Below are 22185 nucleotides of genomic sequence, written 5' to 3'. Positions count from 1 at the left end.
GTTGTCCATTAAGTACAAAGCAAAGTGTACACACACACACACACACACACACACACACACACACACACACACACACACACACACACACACACACACACAATACACACACACACACACACACACACACACACACACACACACACACACACAAGCTCTTAAAAGCTCAGTCACAAACTGCACACAGGCTTTTCTGTGAGTCATAAAGATAAATTAAAACTTGCGTCCCAATAACAGATTGTCCTCTCTCTCTCTCTCTCTCTCTCTCTCTCTCTCTCGATCCCTGGGGCTGTTGAACTGTTTCTCATGGTATTTGCAGATGATGTAATTCTTTTGTCTGACACGGCCATAGGACTTCAAAATCAGCTGAACATATTAAAGCAAGAAGCAGATAGATTATTTTTAAAAGTTAATCTTGAGAAAACAAATGTAGTTGTGTTTAGAAAAGGTGGTTACTTATCTAGATATGAAAAATGGCACTATGGAACTGATGAAGTGAAGGTAACTAATGCTTATAAGTATCTTGGTATGATTTTTACAACTAAGCTGAGTTTGACAAGGACAGTAGCAGAAATTTGTAGAAAGGGGAAGAAGGGGGTTATAGAAATCTTAAGGTGTTTACGTAAGTTAGGCTCGATAGATTCATATATATTTTGGAAACTTTTTGATACTCAAATAGAACCAATGATAACATACAGTGCCGAAATTTGGGGACTTTCTGATAACAAAGATTTAGAAAAAGTACATACATTAGCTATTAAACGTTTTTTAAATGTTCCATTACATGCTTCATGTGTGAAATGTATAAAATATTGGTTAAAATTAATAAGGCTACCCACATCGAGATTATGTAAGCAGGCGTATGAAATGTTAGTAAATGAACATGAGAGAGGGAAGGAAAACTGGGTATATTTTGTAAAGAAGACATTAACTGTAAATGGATTTGGGATTGTGTGGATGTGTCAGGGAGTTGGATGTGTAGAAGGATTTGTTTCAGAATTCAAAGACAGGCTAATTGCTTCATATAAACAGAATTGGCACTGTAAAATGGAAAGCACTGAGAAATATAGATGGTTTTATAGTTTTAAAAGTATATTTCAAACAGAAAAATATATCACAGTCGTGACAAACAAGTGGCACCGAACAAGTCTCGCCAGATTTAGAACGAGAACGATTGGTTTGAATGCTTATGAAAAGTGGTTTCAGACTGAGCCCTCGTTACTCTCCCCTTGTCCGATGTGCGGTCATTCAAGGGAGGATGAGTTACATTTTTTGTTTAGTTGTAAAGCTTATGACGATATTCGAGAAAAATGTGTTGTATTTAAAACAAATTCAGCAAAGTATGAAGATATTTTTGGAGTGCTTAATTTAAATCAGGAAACTTCACTACAGTCACTTGCAAAATATATTGCAGAAGCGAATAACATGCGACGAAAAAAACCTCAACAATAATAAAATAGTATCAGGTGTTGCTCATTGTGAAAAGTGAAATCTGTGTTGTCACTCTCATATGGAAAATATTTATGTTATACATTTATATATGTTTTTGTTTTTATTTCTCACTACATGCCATTACTTTGAATGGATGGTCGAACTGCACTTTGTTGCACAGATTGATTGATTTCGTTTTGGTTTTGGTTTTCATCAATATTATTACTATTGATGCATGTTGTTATTTGTATTATGAACCCCCATGTCATTAGGGCTGTAAAGCTATTGACATTAAAGTGTTCAGTGTTCAGTGTTCAGTGTTCTCTCTCTCTCTCTCTCTCTCTCTTTCTTTCTCTCTCTCTCTCTCTCTCTCTATCTATCTATCTATATGTCTGCCTGTCTGTCTTTCTTTGTCTCTCCCTGTGCGTGTGTGTGTGTGTGTGTGTATGTGTGTGTGTGTTTCATTCTCTCTCTGTGCCTCTCTTTGTCTCTGTTTTTCTGTCTCTGTGTGTGTCTCTCTCTCTGTCTCTCTCTGTCTCTCTCTCTCACTGTCTCTCTCTCTTTCTCTCCATGTATGTCTCTCTCTTTCTCATTCTCTCTCTCTCTCTCTCTTTGTCTCTGTTACTCTATCTCTCTCTCTGTGTCTCTCCGTCTCTGTCTCTGTCTCTGTCTCTCTCTCTCTCTCTCTCTCTCTCTCTCTTTCTCTGCCTGCCGCCTGTCTTTTTATATATCTGTCGGTCTGTCGGTCTGTCTGTCTGTCAATCTGTCTGTCTTTTTGTCTGCCTGTCTGTCTGTCCTGTCTGTACACCCTGTTAGTATGTCTGACTCTGTCTGGATGCCTGTGTCTCTGTCTCTACCTCTGCATGTTTCTCTGTCTCTGTCCCTATAACCCCTACCCCCCTACCCGCCCACCCACCCACCTTTACGTTCTGTGTCCCATCGTTTGCATCGGAAAATCAATGGCAAAGAAACCTATCACGCACAGTAACTTTTCTTCTTCTTCTTTTTTCTTTTTTTTTTTTCAGTGTTTCACCAAAAGCCACACACAACAACAATCAGCGCCAATGGCAAGCAGTTTCTGGGTCTTTTTCTCTTTATTGTTGGTTTAGTTTTCTTTTAAACTGTGTCCTGTTTTAGTTTTATTTTAAACAGTGTTCCTTTATCATTTTTTTTTCAAATTTCTCGATTTAAGTTTAATTTGTTTCTGTCACCCGCCACTTATTTCTTACGCAAATACCTTCAGTGATTTTGTTCCTTATCAGTTTATGTATTTTAGGTCGTAACTCTTCCCATTTTGTTTTACTCTTCATGGTCATCATTCAGTGATAACAGTGTTCCTTTTTTTTTCTTTTTCGTTTTTCTTTGTTCTGATTTTTTCTATTCCCACCACTTATCCTTACACAAATGCTTTCAAGGATTTTGTTCCTCTTCAATATAATAATATAATATACATTCTCCGTCGTATACCTTCCCATTTCTTTATCTTCGTGGTCATCATGCGGTGTTAATGCTGGCATTCTGCACACTTTGTTTCCATGATTTCTCGAGTGGTGAGGTGGGAACAGAAGAATTTCTGAGTTGCTTCACAGGGAAATCATAACAGAAATGGATTCCAGATACAGTCGAGTTATCAGTTTATACCAGAAACAATAAAAGAATGAATGTCGCACGCACTGACACACATACATACTCACCCATGCATGCACGCACGCAACATGCACACGCACATAAATGCATAGACACAGAGACGCAGACACACACAGGTACACAGACACACACACACACACACACACACACACACACACACACACACACACACACACACACACACACACACACACACACACACACACACACACACACACACACACACACACATTTCAACAATTACAACGACGCCAAGACAACGATTACCATTACTGCTGCTGCTGTTATGTGTGATGATGATGATGATGATGATGATGATGACGATGATGACGATGATGATGATGTTCGTGTTGCTGATGCTGGCGCTGTTTCTAAATAAAGAAATAAAGAAGGGTGTAACGCAATGTCCTGTCGATTTTTAATTCTCTTTTACCGAAAAGAACTGACAAGAACAATAACACTGCATGCGCAAGTAAGACTGCCACTATTACAACTTCTCGTCGACAACAACAACAACAAAAAACCACTACGCTTTTCAGCTGCTGCTGCTGCTGCTGCTGCTGCTGCTGCTGTTGATGCTGAAACAGCTACTACCAGAACAACTACTACTACTACGATGACGACGACTTCAACTTCTACGACTGCTTCTACGGCTACTACTTCTACTGCTGTTGCTGCAGCTGCTGCTACTACTGCTCATCCTCCTTCTCTTCCTCTTCCTTCTCCTCCTCCTCCTCCTATTACTACTACTACTAATACTGCTGCTGCTACTACTACTACTACTAATGATAATAATAATAATAATAATAATAATAATAATATCAATGAGAAGAAGAAAAGACAAACTTTTTTTAACACCAAGAACTGATAGGAGAACCAGACTAAACCGTACTTGATTCACTCGAGTGGACAACCAAAGATCCCTGCCTCTCTTTTTCTCTCTGTGTCTTTGTCTCTCTCCTTCTCTCTGTCTCTCTCTCTCTCTCTCTGTCTGTCTCCTTCTCTCTCTCTTTCTCTCTCCCCCTCTCTCTCTCTGTCTCCCTCTTTCTCTCTATACCTCTCTCTCTCTCTCTATCTCTCCTCACATTCTCTCTTCCGCTCGCTCGCTCTCTCTCTCTCTCTCCCCTCCCCCCTATCCCCATCTCTCTCTTCCACCCCCCTCTCTCTCCTCCTTCATTCTGTCTCCCTCTCTATCAATCTCTCTCCCTCTTTCTCTCCCTCTCTCTCTCTCCCTCTCTCTCACCCATTCTCTCACCCTCTTTCTCTCTATCACCCTCTCTCTCTTTCTCACCCTCTTTCTCTCTCCTTCTTTCACCCCCTCTCTCTCTCTCTTTCTTCTCACTCTGTCTCTCCCCTCCCTTTCTCATCCTCCCTCTCTCCCTTCTCTTTCTCTCTTCCTTCTCTCTCCGTCTCTCCCCCTCCCGCCTCTCTCTCCCTTTCTCCCCCCTCTTTTTCAGCTTCCTTCTCTCTCCCTCTCTCTCCCTCCCCCACTCTTTCTCTCTCGCCGTCTCTCTCCCTCTCTCTCTTTCTCACCCTCTCTCTCTCTTTCTCTCACTCTTTCTCCACCTCTTCCTCTCTCTCTCTCCCTCCACCTCTCGCCGTCTCTCTCCCCCTCTCTCTCTATTTCTCCACCTCTTCCTCTCTCCCTCTCCCTTCCACCTATCCTTCCCTCTCTCTCTCTCTCTCTCTCCCTCTCTCTCTCTCTCCCTGTCTCTTTCTTCCTCTCTCATCCTCTCTCCCACCCCATTATTTGCAGCACAAAATCAATGGAAAAGGAAACCCCCTCACTCAGTCACTTATTATGGCGGCCCCTCGGGAGACACACAATCAGTCCCACTGCCAGCTTGCCCTTTCTTTCTCCTCCCTTTTCTTTCTTTCTTTCTCTCTTTCTCCCTCTCTCTCTCTCTCTCTCCCTCACCCTCTCTCTCTCTCTCTGTGCCTCTCTCTTTCCCTCCCTCTCTATCTCTCTCCCTCTCCCCTCTCTCTCTGTCTCTGTCTCTCTGTCTTTCTCTCTATGTCCATCTGTGTGCGTGCGCGCGCGTGTGTGTGTGTGTGTGTGTGTGTGTGTGTGTGTGTGCGTGCGTGCACACACATATATATATATATATATATAGAGAGAGAGAGAGAGAGAGACGGTTTCCCTCTCTCTCTCTCTCTCTCTCTCTCTCGTACGCTTTGTTGTCTATATTAATGCTTATTTGTTAATGTATTTTCGTTGAGTTGTGTTTACGTATACCTCCTTCACGCGGGGCTGTGGCCTGATAGTGAATAAATCATTCCAATTCCAGTTCTCTCTCTCGTTCTCTCTCTCGTTCTATCCTTTCCTTCCCTTTTCCTTTCCTCTGCTTTCGGTTTATTCTTATTGATTTCTTGTGCTCTCGTTTCCATTTATTTTCAACCCCATTTATTCAACAACAACAACAACAATCTTTTTAGATTGTTGTTGCTTTTTAACAAGATAATCTTTTTCAGTTCGTTTTACCGATGATTTTCTGTCAATAACTCCGTGTACATTTTTTTAAAACTACAATAGTTTGTCTGTATATGGTTTTATTAGTTTAGCACATTTACCCGACAATAATTCTACTTCTTTTAACTCCTGACTGGTAATCAGTGATCTGCAAGAAATCGAAACAGTGATTTTTTTTAAATCAAAATTTGCAAGTAAATGAATAACAATTGTCTTCAACCATACGAATTATTCAGTTGTTCAAATACCAACCAAAAGACACAACCCTTCAAACGAAAACTGAGGTCAAGGGATAAAACTTTGATATAATTTATTTTTATTGGCGTAGAATAAAATTCAAAACTGTTTCTAATTCATATTCATTCTTAGTTTGGTGAACTATTTCTTTTCCTGTCAGCTTCTTTCCAGAGTTGAGAGTGCTGCGGGGGTCAAACCGGAAGACCGCGACCAACTCAGCTTGAATATCCATCACTTCACTGACGCAGTCAAATAAATTTCCTGACCAACATAGCATATTTCTGTATCTCTCGGGCCTGGCTGGAGACGGGGGGTAAAATATAATGAAAGAAAACACTAAAAAAAAAAAAAAAGGCCTGTTGCTTGGTCTCAAACCTATATAAATAAATAAATATATATATATATATATATATATATCGCCTTAGCTTGACCGTTAAGATCCTGGTCTTTATTCAGCGTCATAAAAAATAGGGGGGCTGGGGGGTGGGGGTGGGTACCCCCCAGGTCGTTGGCCTTCTATGCCTGCTCTGACATCAATACTCATGGTACACACACACACACACACACACACACACACACACACACACACACACACACACACACACACACACACACACACATATATATATATATATATATAGAGAGAGAGAGAGAGAGAGAGAGAGAGAGAGAGAGAGAGACGGTTTCCCTACCCCTTTAACCCCTTCAATTCCATCACCAAACCAAAGGCAAAGGAAATCTCCCCCACTCACTCCCTTGTTCCCCTGTACCTCCGGGAGATACCCAGTCCTCCTCAGCCTCCACTCTCCCCTTTTCTCTGGCCTCATCTCCCGCCCTCTGTCTCTGTCCCTGTTTATAGGTTTACTCGGACTTCCATTGGCTTTGAGCCAGCGTCCAGTTCTCTCTTCGCGTTTTCCTGTGCTTTGTAACCCTTCCCCCTTTTTCATGTCTTAACTCCGTCCATCCATTTGCCTAGTTTGTGTTTCTGTGAGTCCTTTTCCCAGCGCATGTGTTTGTTCTTACAATACACGTTCTGTATTGTCAGTTTAGCTAGTTTGTGTCCCTCACACATACGTGCTGACCTGTACTCTGCTAAGCTGGAGTAATGCTTGGTCACAGTTGGAAGCTGAATAACTCGGCAGCTTATTTGCTGAATTCATTTTCGTATGTTTTTTTGTTTGTTTGTTGTTGTTTTTTTCCTTTCTTTCTTTCTTTCTTTTCTTCTTGTTTTTAGGGTTGTTGTTTTTTTCTCGCAAGAGGTAACCTAAATCTTTTTTGTCTGAAAGTTAATTAAAATATAGATTATATATGTATATATAATGTGACACTAACATAACGCCTGAGACCTAACGGTAGATTAAAGTTGTTGTTGTTGTTTTTCTTGTTATCGTTGACAACAACAACAACAACTTTTAATCTACCGTTACGTCTCAGGCGTTATGTTAGTGTGTGTGTGTGTGTGTGTGTGTGTGTGTGTGTGTGTGTGTGTGTGTGTGTGTGTGTGTGTAATGTGACACTAACATAGCGCCTGAAACCTAACGGTAGATTCGGTTATTATTTTTGTTTTTAAACATCACAAATAATCAAGTAATAACAAGTCTTCAGTGTTGACTACAGTACATATAACAAAACATTTATATTGATATTGCTGCATTATTTTTTTCTTTTACTTAAGAAAAGGAGCAGCGAAGTGAGACTGCAATGGTCTAATAGTAATAGCAATAATCATAATGATGATGATGACATTGATGATGATACTGATGATGATTAATGAATAAATGAATAAATATATACCATTTCACAATTCTTAATCGACATATTTTATCTTCAACATGTCCTTTTATCTTTAACCCCCTACATGTCATTCTCTCGATGTCTCTTGAGTAATAAATCAAATCTCTCTCTCTCTCTCCCTCTCTCTCTCTCTCCCTCCCTCCCTCCCTCCCCCTCTTTATCCTTCCTCTCTCTCTCTCTCTCTCTCTCTCTCTCTCCTCTCCCTCTCCCTCCCTCCCTTGCCCCCTAACCCTCTCACTCTCTGCTCTGTTCCCTTCACTATCTCTCTCACCAGGTTATGTTCCCCACAAAATCAATAGAGAAGGAAACATGTGCGTGCGGGTGGGTCACTGTTTTTTTTGTTGTTGTTTTTCTTTTCTTTTCTTTTTTTCCACTCTCCCCAGAGAGACTCACTGTCAGCCCGGCTGCCCTAAAAAAAAAAATTGGCCCTTTGCTGCAAGGGTCTTTTTTTCCACATTGCTGTGCGGGATTTTTCTCTTCGTTTGACTTTTTGACTCATTGCTGTATCAGCTTTTTTTTCTTTCTTTTTTTTATAAATCTCATTTAGCTTTTTTTTTTTTCTTTTTTTTTTTTTTAACTCATTGCTGCGTGGTTGTTTCTTCTACATTGGCTTTTTCACTCATTGTTGTGTGGGCTTTTCCTCTTTGTTGGCTTTTTCACTCATTGTTGTGTGGGCTTTTCCTCTTTGTTGGCTTTTTCACTCATTGTTGTGTGGGCTTTTCCTCTTTGTTGGCTTTTTCACTCATTGTTGTGTGGGCTTTTCCTCTTTGTTGGCTTTTTCACTCATTGCTGTGTGGGCTTTTCCTCCTTGTTGGCTTTTTCACTCATTGCTGTGTGGGCTTTTCCTCTTTGTTGGCTTTTTCACTCATTGTTGTGTGGGCTTTTCCTCTTTGTTGGCTTTTTCACTCATTGTTGTGTGGGCTTTTCCTCTTTGTTGGCTTTTTCACCCATTGTTGTGTGGGCTTTTCCTCTTTGTTGGCTTTTTCACTCATTGCTGTGTGGGCTTTTCCTCTTTGTTGGCTTTTTCACTCATTGCTGTGTGGGCTTTTCCTCTTTGTTGGCTTTTTCACTCATTGCTGTGTGGGCTTTTCCTCTTTGTTGGCTTTTTCACTCATTGTTGTGTGGGCTTTTCCTCTTTGTTGGCTTTTTCACTCATTGTTGTGTGGGCTTTTCCTCTTTGTTGGCTTTTTCACTCATTGTTGTGTGGGCTTTTCCTCTTTGTTGGCTTTTTCACTCATTGTTGTGTGGGCTTTTCCTCTTTGTTGGCTTTTTCACTCATTGCTGTGTGGGCTTTTCCTCCTTGTTGGCTTTTTCACTCATTGCTGTGTGGGCTTTTCCTCTTTGTTGGCTTTTTCACTCATTGTTGTGTGGGCTTTTCCTCTTTGTTGGCTTTTTCACTCATTGTTGTGTGGGCTTTTCCTTTTTATTGGCTTTTTCACCCATTGTTGTGTGGGCTTTTCCTCTTTGTTGGCTTTTTCACTCATTGTTGTGTGGGCTTTTCCTCTTTCTTGGCTTTTTCACTCATTGCTGTGTGGGCTTTTCCTCCTTGTTGGCTTTTTCACTCATTGTTGTGTGGGCTTTTCCTCTTTGTTGGCTTTTTCACCCATTGTTGTGTGGGCTTTTCCTCTTTGTTGGCTTTTTCACTCATTGCTGTGTGGGCTTTTCCTCCTTGTTGGCTTTTTCACTCATTGTTGTGTGGGCTTTTCCTCTTTGTTGGCTTTTTCACTCATTGTTGTGTGGGCTTTTCTTCTTCATTGGCTTTTTCACTCATTGCTGTATGAGATTTTCCTCTTCGTTGATTTTTTTTCACTCATTGTTGTGTGGGCTTTTCCTCTTCGTTGATTTTTTTCACTCATTGTTGTGTGGGCTTTTCCTCTTCGTTGGCTTTTTCATTCATTGTTGTGTGGGCTTTTCCTCTTCGTTGATTTTTTCACTCATTGCTGTGTGGGCTTTTCCTCTTCGTTGGCTTTTTCACTCATTGCTGTGTGGGCTTTTCCTCTTCGTTGGTTTTTTCACTCATCGCTGTGTGGGCTTTTCCTCTTCGTTGATTTTTTTTTTCAGTCATTGCTGTGTGGGCTTTTCCTCTTCGTTGGTTTTTTCACTCATTGCTGTGTGGGCTTTTCCTCTTCGTTGGTTTTTTCACTCATTGCTGTCAGCTTTTTTTTTCTTTTTCTTTTTTTTTTTTTTTTTTTGATTTTTCCTTCGTTGATGTGTGGGGGGTTTTCCTCATTGCTCATTAGGCTCCTTTTTTTTCTTTCTTTTTTTTCTTCTTTTTTTTTAACCTCATTGGCTTTTTCTTATTGCCGTTAGGTTGTTTTTTTTCTTTGTTTGATTTTTTCTTCGTTGCTGTGTGTGCTTTTTGTTTCGTTGGCTTTTTTCCTGATTGCTTTGCGGGCTTTTTTCTTCGGTTTTTTGGTTTGTTTGTTTTTTTGTTTTTGTTTTTGCTTTTTTGTTTTTTCTTTTTGGTCTATTTTTCTTTTGTTTTTTCTTCATTGCAGTCTGGGTTTTTGTTGTTGTTTTTTTCTTCATTTGGTGTTTACCGCATTGCTATGTGGGCTTGTTTCTTTGTTGGTTTTTTTCTTTATTTGCTTTGTGGGCTTTTTACCTCATTGGGTTTTCCTCATTGCCATGAGGCTTTTTTTCTTCTTCGTTTGATTTCTTTTCTTCATTGCTGTGTGGGACCTTTTTCTTCACTGGGTCTTTTTTTTCATTGCTGTGTGTGCGTTTTTCTTCATTGGCTTTGTTCATCAATGCTTTCATCATCGCTAGGTGGGCTTTTTTTCTTCATTGCTGTGTTAGCTTTGTTCCACGTTGCTATTTGGGCTTTTTTTCATAATCGCTGAGTGAATATTTCCCTCCCTCTTTACTGTGCAGGCTTTTTTTTTTTTTCTTTTTTTTTTGTCGTTGGCTTTTTACCTCATTGCTGCGTTCGCTTTACTTCATTATTACTGTGTGTTTTTTGTTGTTGTTTGGTTGGTTGTTTTCCTTATTACACTTTTTTTTATGTCCTGTACTTCTCTCAGCTTTTTTTTTTTTTTTTTTTTTTTTTTATCTTATGGTCACCCTACCTTTCCCTTGCTGGCCTTTTTTTTCTGTTCTTTTTCCTGGGAGGACGAGGGGATCTTTATATATTTCTCTTTTGTAGATTTTTCACACCGCTGTTCTTTTAATTTCGTTTTCAAGAGTTGACGGACAGTCAAGTGCTCTGTGTTCTCGTTTGTATTTTTTAACCGATTCATTTCTTTGGTTCTTATTGTTGTTTTTTTCTGTTCTCTTTCTCTCTCTCTCTCTCTCCGTTTTGTGTGTGTGTGTGTGTGTGTGTGTGTGTGTGTGTGTGTGTGTGTGTGTGTGTGTGTGTGCGTGCGTGTGCGTGCACGCGTCCGCGTGTGTTTGTGTGTGTGTGTGTGCGCGCGCGCGTGCGTGTGTGTATGTATGTATGTGTGTGTGTGCGTGTGTAAACCCAGACGGAAGGAGTGTTGAAGCTTAAGTGACGAATCAGAATGGTGGTATCCAAGACCTATAATCTCATCCTGGAAACATCGACAGCCAGCAATGCAGCCTTAAAGGAAAGGGTACGATCTCGTTTTCTCTTGGCACTAAAAAACACAAACTAGATAAAGGCCATAAAATTGTTCTCCAGAATGAATACGTCACTAAAAAAAATTCTTATTGAAGTCATGGTCTTCTGCAAACATTCGGCCATGTACAGGACGCATCAGCGATGTAAGATTATCAGTAAAACAACGAAAAAATATTTAATGATAAATTACATTTAAAGATTTAAAAAAAACAAAAAAACATTTGTCTCAATCAACAGAAATAGCCACCAGAGTATGTCTATCTGTCTCTGTCTTTCTCTCTCTATCTGTTGTCTCTGTGTGTGTGTGTGTGTGTGTGTGTGTGTGTGTGTGTGTGTGTGTGTGTGTGTGTGTCTCTCTCTCTCTCTCTCTCTCTCTCTCTCTCTCTCTCATCTGAACGTACATCAGCAGACTGTGTAGCAGTCCTGACGGGAACACACCCAGAATATTATATGACCCCCACTTGGACAAACAGAATGACAGACCCAGCTGAAATATCTCAGTGCGACCCCACCCCACCCACCCACCCAACACACACACACACACACACACGCATTCATCAGTCATCAATTACTGCCTGTTTTGATTCAGCCTGCTCTGGTTACTACCATCTACAAAGGGTATCCCCTCCCCCCCTACCTCCCCCTGCCCCCCAACGCCCCCCCCCCTCGCCCCCCCCCCCCCCCCCCCCCCCCCCCCCCCCCCGCACACACACACACACACACACACACCTAACACACACAGTCACACGCTCCTGCTGACGACTGTAATTGCTTTGTCGAGGGCCCAGACTGCCTGAAGGTTCTTTGCGAAAGGGGACACTCTGACAGCGTCCATCCAACGACAGCCCCCACCCACCCCACTCTCATACAGACACACACACACCACCACCACCACCACCAACAACACACACACACACACACACACACACACACACACACACACACACACACACACACACACACACACACACACTGTGAATCTGCCGACAGCGAAGATAATCTTGACAAGAGCTCGCCACAGGCGTTAACTCCTTGCCTGCTGCTGACGATTATGTTCGACACCGAAGAGCTGTGACCTCACTGAGCATGCAGGTCAGGATGTCAGTCTCTGTCCTGTATCTGACCTTCTTCCTTTTTCTTTGGGTAGGGTTGGACGGGGTGTGGGATGGGGGGGACTTCACTGCTTATTTTTGTTTAGCAAAATCAATGACACCATTGATAAAATCACACACAAAGTAGTGACTGCACTTCAAACATACGCCACATGCTGATTTCATTTCGACAAAATTGTAGGCAGTCAAGAGGTTAAAAACTGAAGATAAATGTAAACCCAGGTCATCATGAGAACACAGCTACAGGTCATTAAAGATCATAGTGATTTGGGACCCTTTTATTATTTCATGGTAATCGTGGTTACGACTATGATTCTGCATAGAACCGTTTAGAGTTTGAAACGACGTAACAGAGCTGTTCATATACTCGTTATATTTATTCTGTGTCTATGCGCTCGGCAAGACGAAGAGATATAGATACCCCTGTTTTCGGTCAGAAAATCTGAACAAAACTCTCAAGGACATGTCTATGTCAGTGGATGGATGATTCCCGGCTTCGAGCGAACAGCGTGATCAGCTCAGGGTAGGACCTTCTCGGGTCAAGCAACAAGTGTTCGGGAATCTGCTGAGGTTCGAATCTACAATCGTTCAATCGTATTTGTATTTGTATTTCTCTTTTTATCACAACAGATTTCTCCGTGTGAAATTCGGGCTGCTCTCCCCAGGGAGAGCGCGTCGCTACAATACAGCGCCACCCATTTTTTAAATTTTTTTTCCTACGTGCAGTTTTACTTGTTTTTCCGATCCAAGTGGATTTTTCTACAGAATTTTGCGAAGAACAACCCTTTTGTTGCGGTGGATTCTTTTACGTGCGCTAAGTGCATGCTGCACACGGGACCTTGGTTTATTGTCTCATCCGAATGATTAGCGTCCAGACCACCACTCAAGGTCTAGTGGAGAGGGAGAAAATATCGGCGGCTGAGCTGTGATTCGAACCAGCGCGCTCAAATTCTCTCGCTTCCTAGGCGGACGCGTTATTTCTAGGCCATCACTCCACATATTTGATACTCACCACTGGGATACGATCGCTCCTCCCACGTGCTAGTGCTCTTTTTTTTGTGGTTTGTCCGACACTTCCATGGTTGTAAAACGGCATAGCGTTTCTTTGAGAATGATTAGGCATAGCGTCTCTCTGGATATAATCATGTGTAGCGTTTCCCTGGGTGTAACCATACACAGCGTTTCCCTGGATGCAACCATACCTAGTGTTTACCTGGATGTAGCAATGCATCCGTTTTCCTGGATGTAACAATGCATACCGTTTCCCTGGATGCATCTATACACCTATATAACATTCCCTTGGATCTAACCACATATACCGTTTCAATTGATATAACCACATATAGCATTTCAATGGACGTAGCAATACATACCGTTTCCCTGAGTGTAACCACACCTATCGTTTCCCTGGACGTAACCATACACAGCGTTTCCCTGGATGTAACCATACCTGTCGTTTCCCTGGATGTAACCATACCTGTCGTTTCCCTGGATGTAACCATACCTGTCGTTTCCCTGGATGTAACCATACCTAGCGTTTTCCTAGATGTAACCATACACAGTTCCCTAGATGTAACCATACCTACCGTTTCCCTAGATGTAACCATACCTACCGTTTCCCTGGATGTAACCATACCTACCGTTTCCCAGGGTTTAACCATTCATAGGGTTTCTCTGGATAGATGCACAAACACACACACACACACACACACACACACACACACACACACACACACACACACACACACACACACACACACACACGTGACTGAAATAGAGTCAGAGTGAGAGAGAGAGAGTGAGAGAGACACACACTCACAGACAGACAGACAGAGAAATGGAAACAGAGAGAGGCAGAAAGATGTACCAGTCTCAGTCAAACCATATTCAAAGGGGAAAGGAAGTGGTGCGCGTTGAACGAGCACAGTGCACACACCACAGCACACCCACATCGATCACCTTATAAAAGAAACTTGCAGTCACAAGAGAACTGTCGCTTGCGTGCCGAGCACATATCGTGTCCTTCGTCTCTGTCTCTCTGTCTCTGTCTCTGTCTGTCTGTCTGCCTCTCTCTCTCTCTCTCTCTCTCTGATGATGTAAATCACTGGTGTACATTAGCAAGGACAGACTGGAAGAATAGGCTATGTCTAAAATCTTAATCCATCAATAAAGAAAACGTTTTGCGTTCTGAGTTCTGAGTTCCTCCCCCCTTCCCATCTCTCTTTCTCTCTCTCTCTCTCTCTCTCTCTCTCTCTCTCTCTCTCTCTCTCTCTCTATGAGAGAGAACTCCGAACTTAGAACTCAGAACTCAAAAAACGTTTTCAATTCAAGGATCAAGATTTTAGGCATGGCCTATTCTTCCAGTCTGTACTTGCTAGTCTATTTCAGTGATCTACATCATCACACACACACACACACACACACACACACACACACACACAGTGAGAGAGAGAGAGGAGAGAGAGAGAGAGAGAACTCATCCTAAATGCCAACAGGCTGTGCTCCACCAAAGAAGAAGAAGAAGAGATGAGAAAAGACGAAATGAAGAGCAGAACAGTGTGATTGTTTCCCCTGTTATCCAGGTAATACCAGCAAATGCTCTCCTCTGTGAACGAGAGAAAGTCGATTCAGGGGAAATGACTCCAGAAAGAGCTGCTGCTGTTGAACGACGAAGTAGAAACTGCGCGAACAGAATACCCTGGTAGTAATGATCTCACACACTGCACTGCACTGCATTGCCGTTCAGTTTTTACATTCTCTGGAAAACAACTAAAGATGGAATGAAGAAATGGCGATAAACAGCGGCTGAAGCAAATTGAATCGCCATGCAAAAAAAAAAAAAAAAAAAAAAAAAAAAGAAAGAAAGAAAGAAAAATGGACGTCTGGAGAGCCAAGAATCTAAAGACTAGTAGAAACAAACGGCTGATCTAAAACGAAAGGAATGAAATAAAATGAAATGACGAAGTACTTCGTTCCCGAATAGTGTGCACTAAACTGGTTCAGTTCAGCAGCAGCAAATGGGTGACAAATTGAGTCATTCGTTGTCATAAACCAGGAATACTTTTTTTTTTTTTTTTTTTTTTACAGATTGTTGAATGAACACGTTTAGGACAACATGTTTCCCTTTGAGTTGTACCTTGATCTTACAGTTCATGTATTATATTGGCTTATTGTTGTTGCAATGATAGCAGAAGAAGAAGAGGAATAATAATAATAATAATAATAATAATAATAATAATGATAATAATAATTTGTTGCTCACGTGTCATTTCCGCTCAATAAGTAATGAAAAATGCCAGAGATAACAGTCAGAAACGATTGTTTGTCGGACAGAAAGCTGCTTGATGGAAACAGAACAATTCTATGCTCAGCAGTCCACAGCGATCGGCATTTCATTATTGTACTATCACAATATAGATCTGTCAACGTTTAAAACTTTCCCTGTTTATATCACGACTTTCCAACTTCGATAGATCGTAAAAGAAAATCGCCAAACATCTCCGAGCGTTATGTACGCGATAATCACTCCGGACGAGTCCTTTTTTTTTCGACGACTTCTGTTCGGCGGATCGGGTATAACTTTCAACCATGATGTCTTCACCATGACAGAAGTCAGAGAGACCTGAGGTGTATACTACTAAAATCACTGCAACTAAAATCACTGACTGAAATATCTAAGCCTATTCGAACCCCTCTTAGCACTATATCTCAGGAAAGAAACTCCAAGAAATAGCAACTCATCGTCGGAATCAATGAAAACGGAGTATGGCTGCCTACATGGCGGGGTAAATAAAAAACAAACAAACGGTCATACACGTAAAATGTTACATGTCTGTCTGAGTGTGTATGTGTGTGCGTCTGAAATCTGATTGAATGACACAGGAAACGAATGATGAGCGCCCAGTGGCAGCCGTCAGTCGGCTCTACCCAGGTAGGCAGCCTGTGGTGCAAATGTCCCCGTGTATGTAAAGCGCTTAGAGCTTGGTCTCTGACCGAGAAAAAGCGCTATATAAGTATCCACATCAATCGATCAATCAAACGCATGCTTCGAATGCTCCCTCAAAATGATTGCGGAAGTTTTGCATCGAACAGAAACTGACACCGCAAAAAAGACTCTTAAGACGAGCATATGTAAGTCGAACTAAGTGTAACTGTCTTCTTTGACCCCAACGTTCTGGGAAAAATACAAGAAGACCTGCTGATTTTAATAGTCATTCGTGTACATTATGTGGTAAGTGACTAGGCCTGTATGTAAATCAATCTCTGGATGGTTCTTCTTCTTCTCCATCTTCTTCGTTCGTGGGATGCAATTCCCACGTTCACTCGTGTGTACACAAGTGGGCTTTTACGTGTATGACCGTTTTTACCCCGCCGTGTAGGCAGCCGTACTCCCTTTTCGGGGCGGGGGGGGGGGGGGGGGGGGTGTGCATGCTGGATATGCTCTTGTTTCCATAGCCCACCGGATGCTGACATGGATGACAGGATTTTTAACGTACGTATTTGATCTTCTGCTTGCGGCCTCCTTCGCTTCCTCTGAATAATATGTTGCCATAAACATTCTCGCTTGCTGGCTATTTTAAATCAGTGCAAAGATCTACACTATGGCATTTTCCGAAAAGAAAAGACCACTTTGCCGAATATAGATAGTGTAAGACCTTAACACTGAGTGTAAAACAACGAAAGCCTTTCGACGTCTTGAATGATATTCTAAAATGCAATGCTTTAGGAGAGATCCGTTTGAAAAAAAAAAAATCATTCTCATTGTATAATCAAATTAACGACCCATCTGTTCTCTGCTCCTGAAAGATGTACTCATCAATGTAACTTCCATTCTCAGCAAACGAAATTCATGTTTGAATGAAAATGATCAAAACGACTGCTATTAATCAGTGTGTCATTATGTCCGATAAAAGTGCTGTTGCTTTGTGAAAAAAAAACATTACATTGACCTGACCGTGGATATATTTGGCTTATTGATATTTATGTGCCCTTTCTAGCAGGGCATTGTCATTAGGAATTATGTAGAAATAACTTTTTTCCCTATTTTAAAACCAAATTTGGTGTCAACAGACTAATTCGAGCTATGTATTTCCAGAGAAAATAAATCTGTTAAAGTTTCACACACACACACACACACACACACACACACACACACACACACACACACACACACACACTCACTCACTCACTCACTCACTCACATTCACACACACACACACACACACACACACACACACACACACACACACACACACACACACACACACACACACACACACACACACACACAGAGAGAGAGAGAGCATTGTGAGAGAGAGTGGGGGGGGGGTGAAATTAAAACAAAATTGTCTGAATACAATCACAGGAAATTACTTAAAGGACTTCGTAAAAGAGAAGTCGTTAATCTATCAAAGCGAAACACCTGATAATGAATGCAAAAAGTCAAAAACATCAACGTTTTCAGTCACTTGTGAAGACACTTTCGTGCAGATAAGGCTTCATCAAACCATAATCAAAAATTATATGCTTAATTGTCAGGTAACTAAAGCATATGCACTTCACATTAGAACAATATTTAATCCGTAATGAATTAGATAATAGTCACACACACACACACACACACACACACACACACATACACACACAATAACGCGTGCGCGCGTGCGAGCACACACACGCGCACACACAAGCAAAAACACCTTGTTGTTATATAGATTTACTTTTGTGTGTAAACACACATGTGAGCCAATAATACTAATAAGAAGACTACGATGATGATGGTGATCATGATGATGACGATAATAATCATAATCACAGTGATGATAATGAAATAAATATGGACCAGAACATGAACCTCTCTCTGTCATTAACTCTGAATATTATCTCGAACAGACAGTCAGCAGGTAATATTTTGAACTACGTGTGCGATATTACTTTTGTCTGTCTGTCTGCCTGCCTGCCAGTCTGTCTGTTCTCTCTCTCTCTCTCTCTCTCTCTCTCTCTCTCTATATATATATATATATATATATATATATATATATATATCATACATATATATATATATATATATATATATATATATGGGTGTGTGTGTGTAGCTATATATATCAGTCTCCTCCTCTGTCTCTGTCTCTGTCTTTCCCTCTCTCTTTCTCTCTCTCTCAACCTATCCATATATCTACCAATCTTTCTATCTCTCTCTCAGTCGCCTCTCACCCCACTCCCTCTCTCTCTCTCCCTGTCTCTATCTCTCTCTCAGCCTCCTTTATCGTTCAGTCGCCTCTTTTTCTCTCCCCTCCCCCTCTCTCTCTCTCTCTTTCTCTCCCCTTCTCCCCCCCACCCCTCTCTCCCTCTCTCTCCCTCTCTCTCTCTGGGTGGCACGAGCAGCACAGATGCTATCAGTGCCCCTACAGACCGCCAGTGCTGGAAACCCCCCAGTCAGATAACTACATCTCCACACACACACACACACACACACACACACACACACACACACACACTCACACACACACACACACACACACACACACACACACACACACACACACACCAAAGAGCAATGCTCTCTTTGAACTGCAATAATTGATCCTAATGTGCGTGTGCGGGGTGTGGGGGGTTGGGAGCGTATGGGGAGGGAGGCTGCGTTGGGGCGGGTGGGTACGCGTGTGTGTGTGTGTGTGTGTGTGTGTGTGTGTGTAGAGAGAGAGAGAGAGAGAGAGAGAGAGAGAACAAAAGAAAGCGAGAGGGGGCGGGGAGGTTGCCGTCTAGAAGTTGAGTAACTTTTCAAGGCCTGACTAAGCGCGTTAGGTCAGGCATCTGCTTGACAGATGTGGTGTAGTAGCGTATACGGATTTGTCCAAACGCTGTGAGGCCTCACTTGAGTCACTGAACTGAACTGAACTGAACTTTAAGAAGGAAAGTTGTTCTTCGTGGTTGCTGTTTTATATACCATGCTCTTAACCGCCCCCCCACCCCCACCCCCACCCCAAACCCCCTAGAAAAAAAGAAAGGAATGTAGGACAACGAATGTAGCTGAAACACATTACACAAAGATGAGTAAGATAATTGAAACGGATGTCAAATCTGCAGCTAGTTCATACAATGAGTTTATGTCTGGAATAAACCTCAACCTCTTAACAGAAGATATTGGATACGTAATTTTGTAATGATCGTAGCCTCGATGTAGGTCTTTCTTGTCGTTGTTATTGTTCGTTTGTTTGTTTCTTTGTTTGTTTATCGATGCTTTTGAAAATAGAACAGAAGAGACAGCGGTGTTTGATTTGAGCATCTGTTCCACAAAGGCACTGGAGGGAAAAATAGGAACAAAGGAACCCATGTGCTTGATAGTCGAGAACGAAACCAGATCGATATTTCCTGAAACTCAAAGGCTGTCTGTTGAGAACCATTGATTTGTTGCTTTTTTGTTTTTGCTTGCATTGTCAAATCAAACATAGGATCGATTCTTTCCCTAAAGAAAGTTGTTCGCTGTAAATGTTGTTTTCCTATTCACTATTAGCAGATGGCCTGTACAAGGATGAAGGTCGATTTCGCCTCGTAAAAAAGTATATATAAAAATAAGGATGCGTTAGTACCTTTTTTTTCCTTTTCCTCTCTCTCTCTCTCTCTCTGTCTCCCTCTCCTCTCCTTTTCTCTCTCTCTCTCCCTCTCTCTTTCTCTCCCTCTCTCTCTCCCTCTCTCTCTCCCTCTCTCTCCCCTCTCTCTCTCCCTCTCTCTCTTTCTCTCCCTCTCTCCTTCTCCCTCGACCCCCCTCTCTCTCTCCCTCCCTCTCTCTCTCTCTCCCTCTCTCTCCCTCTCTCTCTCTCCCTCTCTGTCCCCCCTCTCTCTCTATCTTCATCTCTCCCCCTGTCTCCTTCCCCCCGTTTTCATTCTCCTACTCTACTTTCTTTTTTTCTTTTCTCTTTTCTTTTTCTTCCAAGAAGGAGAATGAGATTGGAATGATCTTTCATCATATGTACTCCGCAAAGAACCAATTTTACCGATTGAACAGGCCTAGATGAGAGGTGACACGCATTCAGCACAAGATGAAAAAAAATGGAAAAAAAAGACGATTCTTTTTTTTCCTTTTGCGGTCATAATATCCCGTCAGTGTTCTCACTCCACCAGGCTTCCCTACATGACCACTAAAACTTCAATCCGTGACCTCAATTTCGGGGGTCTCTTCGTGAGAACACTAATTCCGCCATTCTCTCAAGGGCTAGCCATCAAAGGCAACCACCAGGGGAGTTCATGCATAAACGGAAGTTGGCAAGAGGGGAGGCCACTCCAAGGACGTCTGCTCATTACCGGACCTGCCCGCGCTATGAATTACATGAGCAGCATTAACTTTTAGGACTTCGTTTTCGATTAACTGGAGTCCTTTGATTGCCTCTTGGGATTCCTCTTCTGTTGGTCCTGTGGGGGTTGGGGGCGGGGGGGGGGTGTCGGCTGGGCTACAAGCGCCTTGGAGTTGTTCCCCTTTAGGTGTGTGTGTGTGTGCGGTTTTATAATGTCTGAGACTTTTTCTTTTTCTCTCCCTCCTTTTTTTTTTTTTTTTTTTTGTGCGTCCCCCTCCTTTCATTTTCTTGTGTGCTTACGCCGCCAGTTATGTGAAAGGACGTTGGGGGTTTGGGTGGAAATGAATCTGGTACTTTTGTGTCTCTTCCCCTCCCCCTCCTCACTACTCTGTTTGTTTTTAAGTTCTGTCTGTCTGACTGTGTGTCTGTCTGTCTGTGTGTTTGTTTGAGAGTCTCTCAGTCTGTCTGTACCTCTCTCCCTCCCTCTCTCTCTCTCTGTTTTTTCTGTCTTTCTATCACCGTTCTCTCTGTCTCTGTCCCTCACTCTCTCTGTCTCTGTCTGTCTATCTGTCTCTGTCTCTCTCTGTCTCTGTCTCTCTCTCACTTTCTCTCTCTCTCTCTCTCTCTCTCTCTCTCTCTCTCTCTCTCAGTAAGGGGCTTTGGCCTTAATCTGAATAAAAGATCGTTATCGTTATCGTTCTCTCTCTGTCTCTCTCTGTCTCTCTGTCTCTCTGTCTCTTTCTCTCTCTCTCTCTCTCTCTCTCTCTCTCTCTCTCTCTCTCTCTCTCTCTCGCTGGGACGGTGGCCAGTCAATCACTTGTCATAATGAAATCTGTCAGATGTGTGTGACAGACCTGTTTCTGATTTGGACTCGTACACGTTATGGTCCGAAAGTATGGCTGCAGCTTTGACTGGTCATATGTGGTACATGACAGGGAAGCGTCACTGACAATACAACTGTGTCTGCAATGGTCGTAACCGGTGTGTAAATCAACTTGTTACGTTGGAAACGCAAGGGTTACGGCGAATTCTGCGTTTTTCCTTCCGTTCTGTATTTAATTTCGCATGCCCTAGTGTTTAGCTTCTTTTCGCGTCGTGCATCAGTTCACAGACTCACACACACACACACACACACACACACACACACACGCACACGCACACGCACATGCTCGTCCCCTCTTTTACTTCATAAGAAGGTAAGCACCTTATAATGAACTATTGAACATCCAAATATTAAGCTTAACTCACTTGCTATCATTGTCCGCATATACGGACATCGTCGGAGAAAGCGTTGGATGCCAATGTCCGCATATGCGGACTTTGATTTTAAAAAGTCGTGCTGTCGGAGTGATGCGTCGGATGCGAAAATCAAAACCAGATGTGATATCTTACGTCACCTCTGGTCAGCTTTTCATTCACACACGCTGCGTGTGTGTCGCGATAAGCTCAACCGCAGTTGATAACAAAGCGTGCCCCCTGTCAGCTTTGTAAGTTGTTTGACAAGAAGGCGTCACGGCGAAGTGTTCGACACTTGTTCACCTCGGAGAGGTGAAGTGTTACTCAGCGTCGAAGATGCTTTGGAAATGATCCAAACTGAAGGCTCTGATGTCGAAGGAGATAATG

Source organism: Babylonia areolata, chromosome 8, assembly GCF_041734735.1.
Source record: "Babylonia areolata isolate BAREFJ2019XMU chromosome 8, ASM4173473v1, whole genome shotgun sequence".
In the NCBI taxonomy this organism is placed as follows: Eukaryota; Metazoa; Mollusca; class Gastropoda; order Neogastropoda; family Buccinidae; genus Babylonia; species Babylonia areolata.
Note: the sequence above shows the minus strand (reverse complement) of the source record.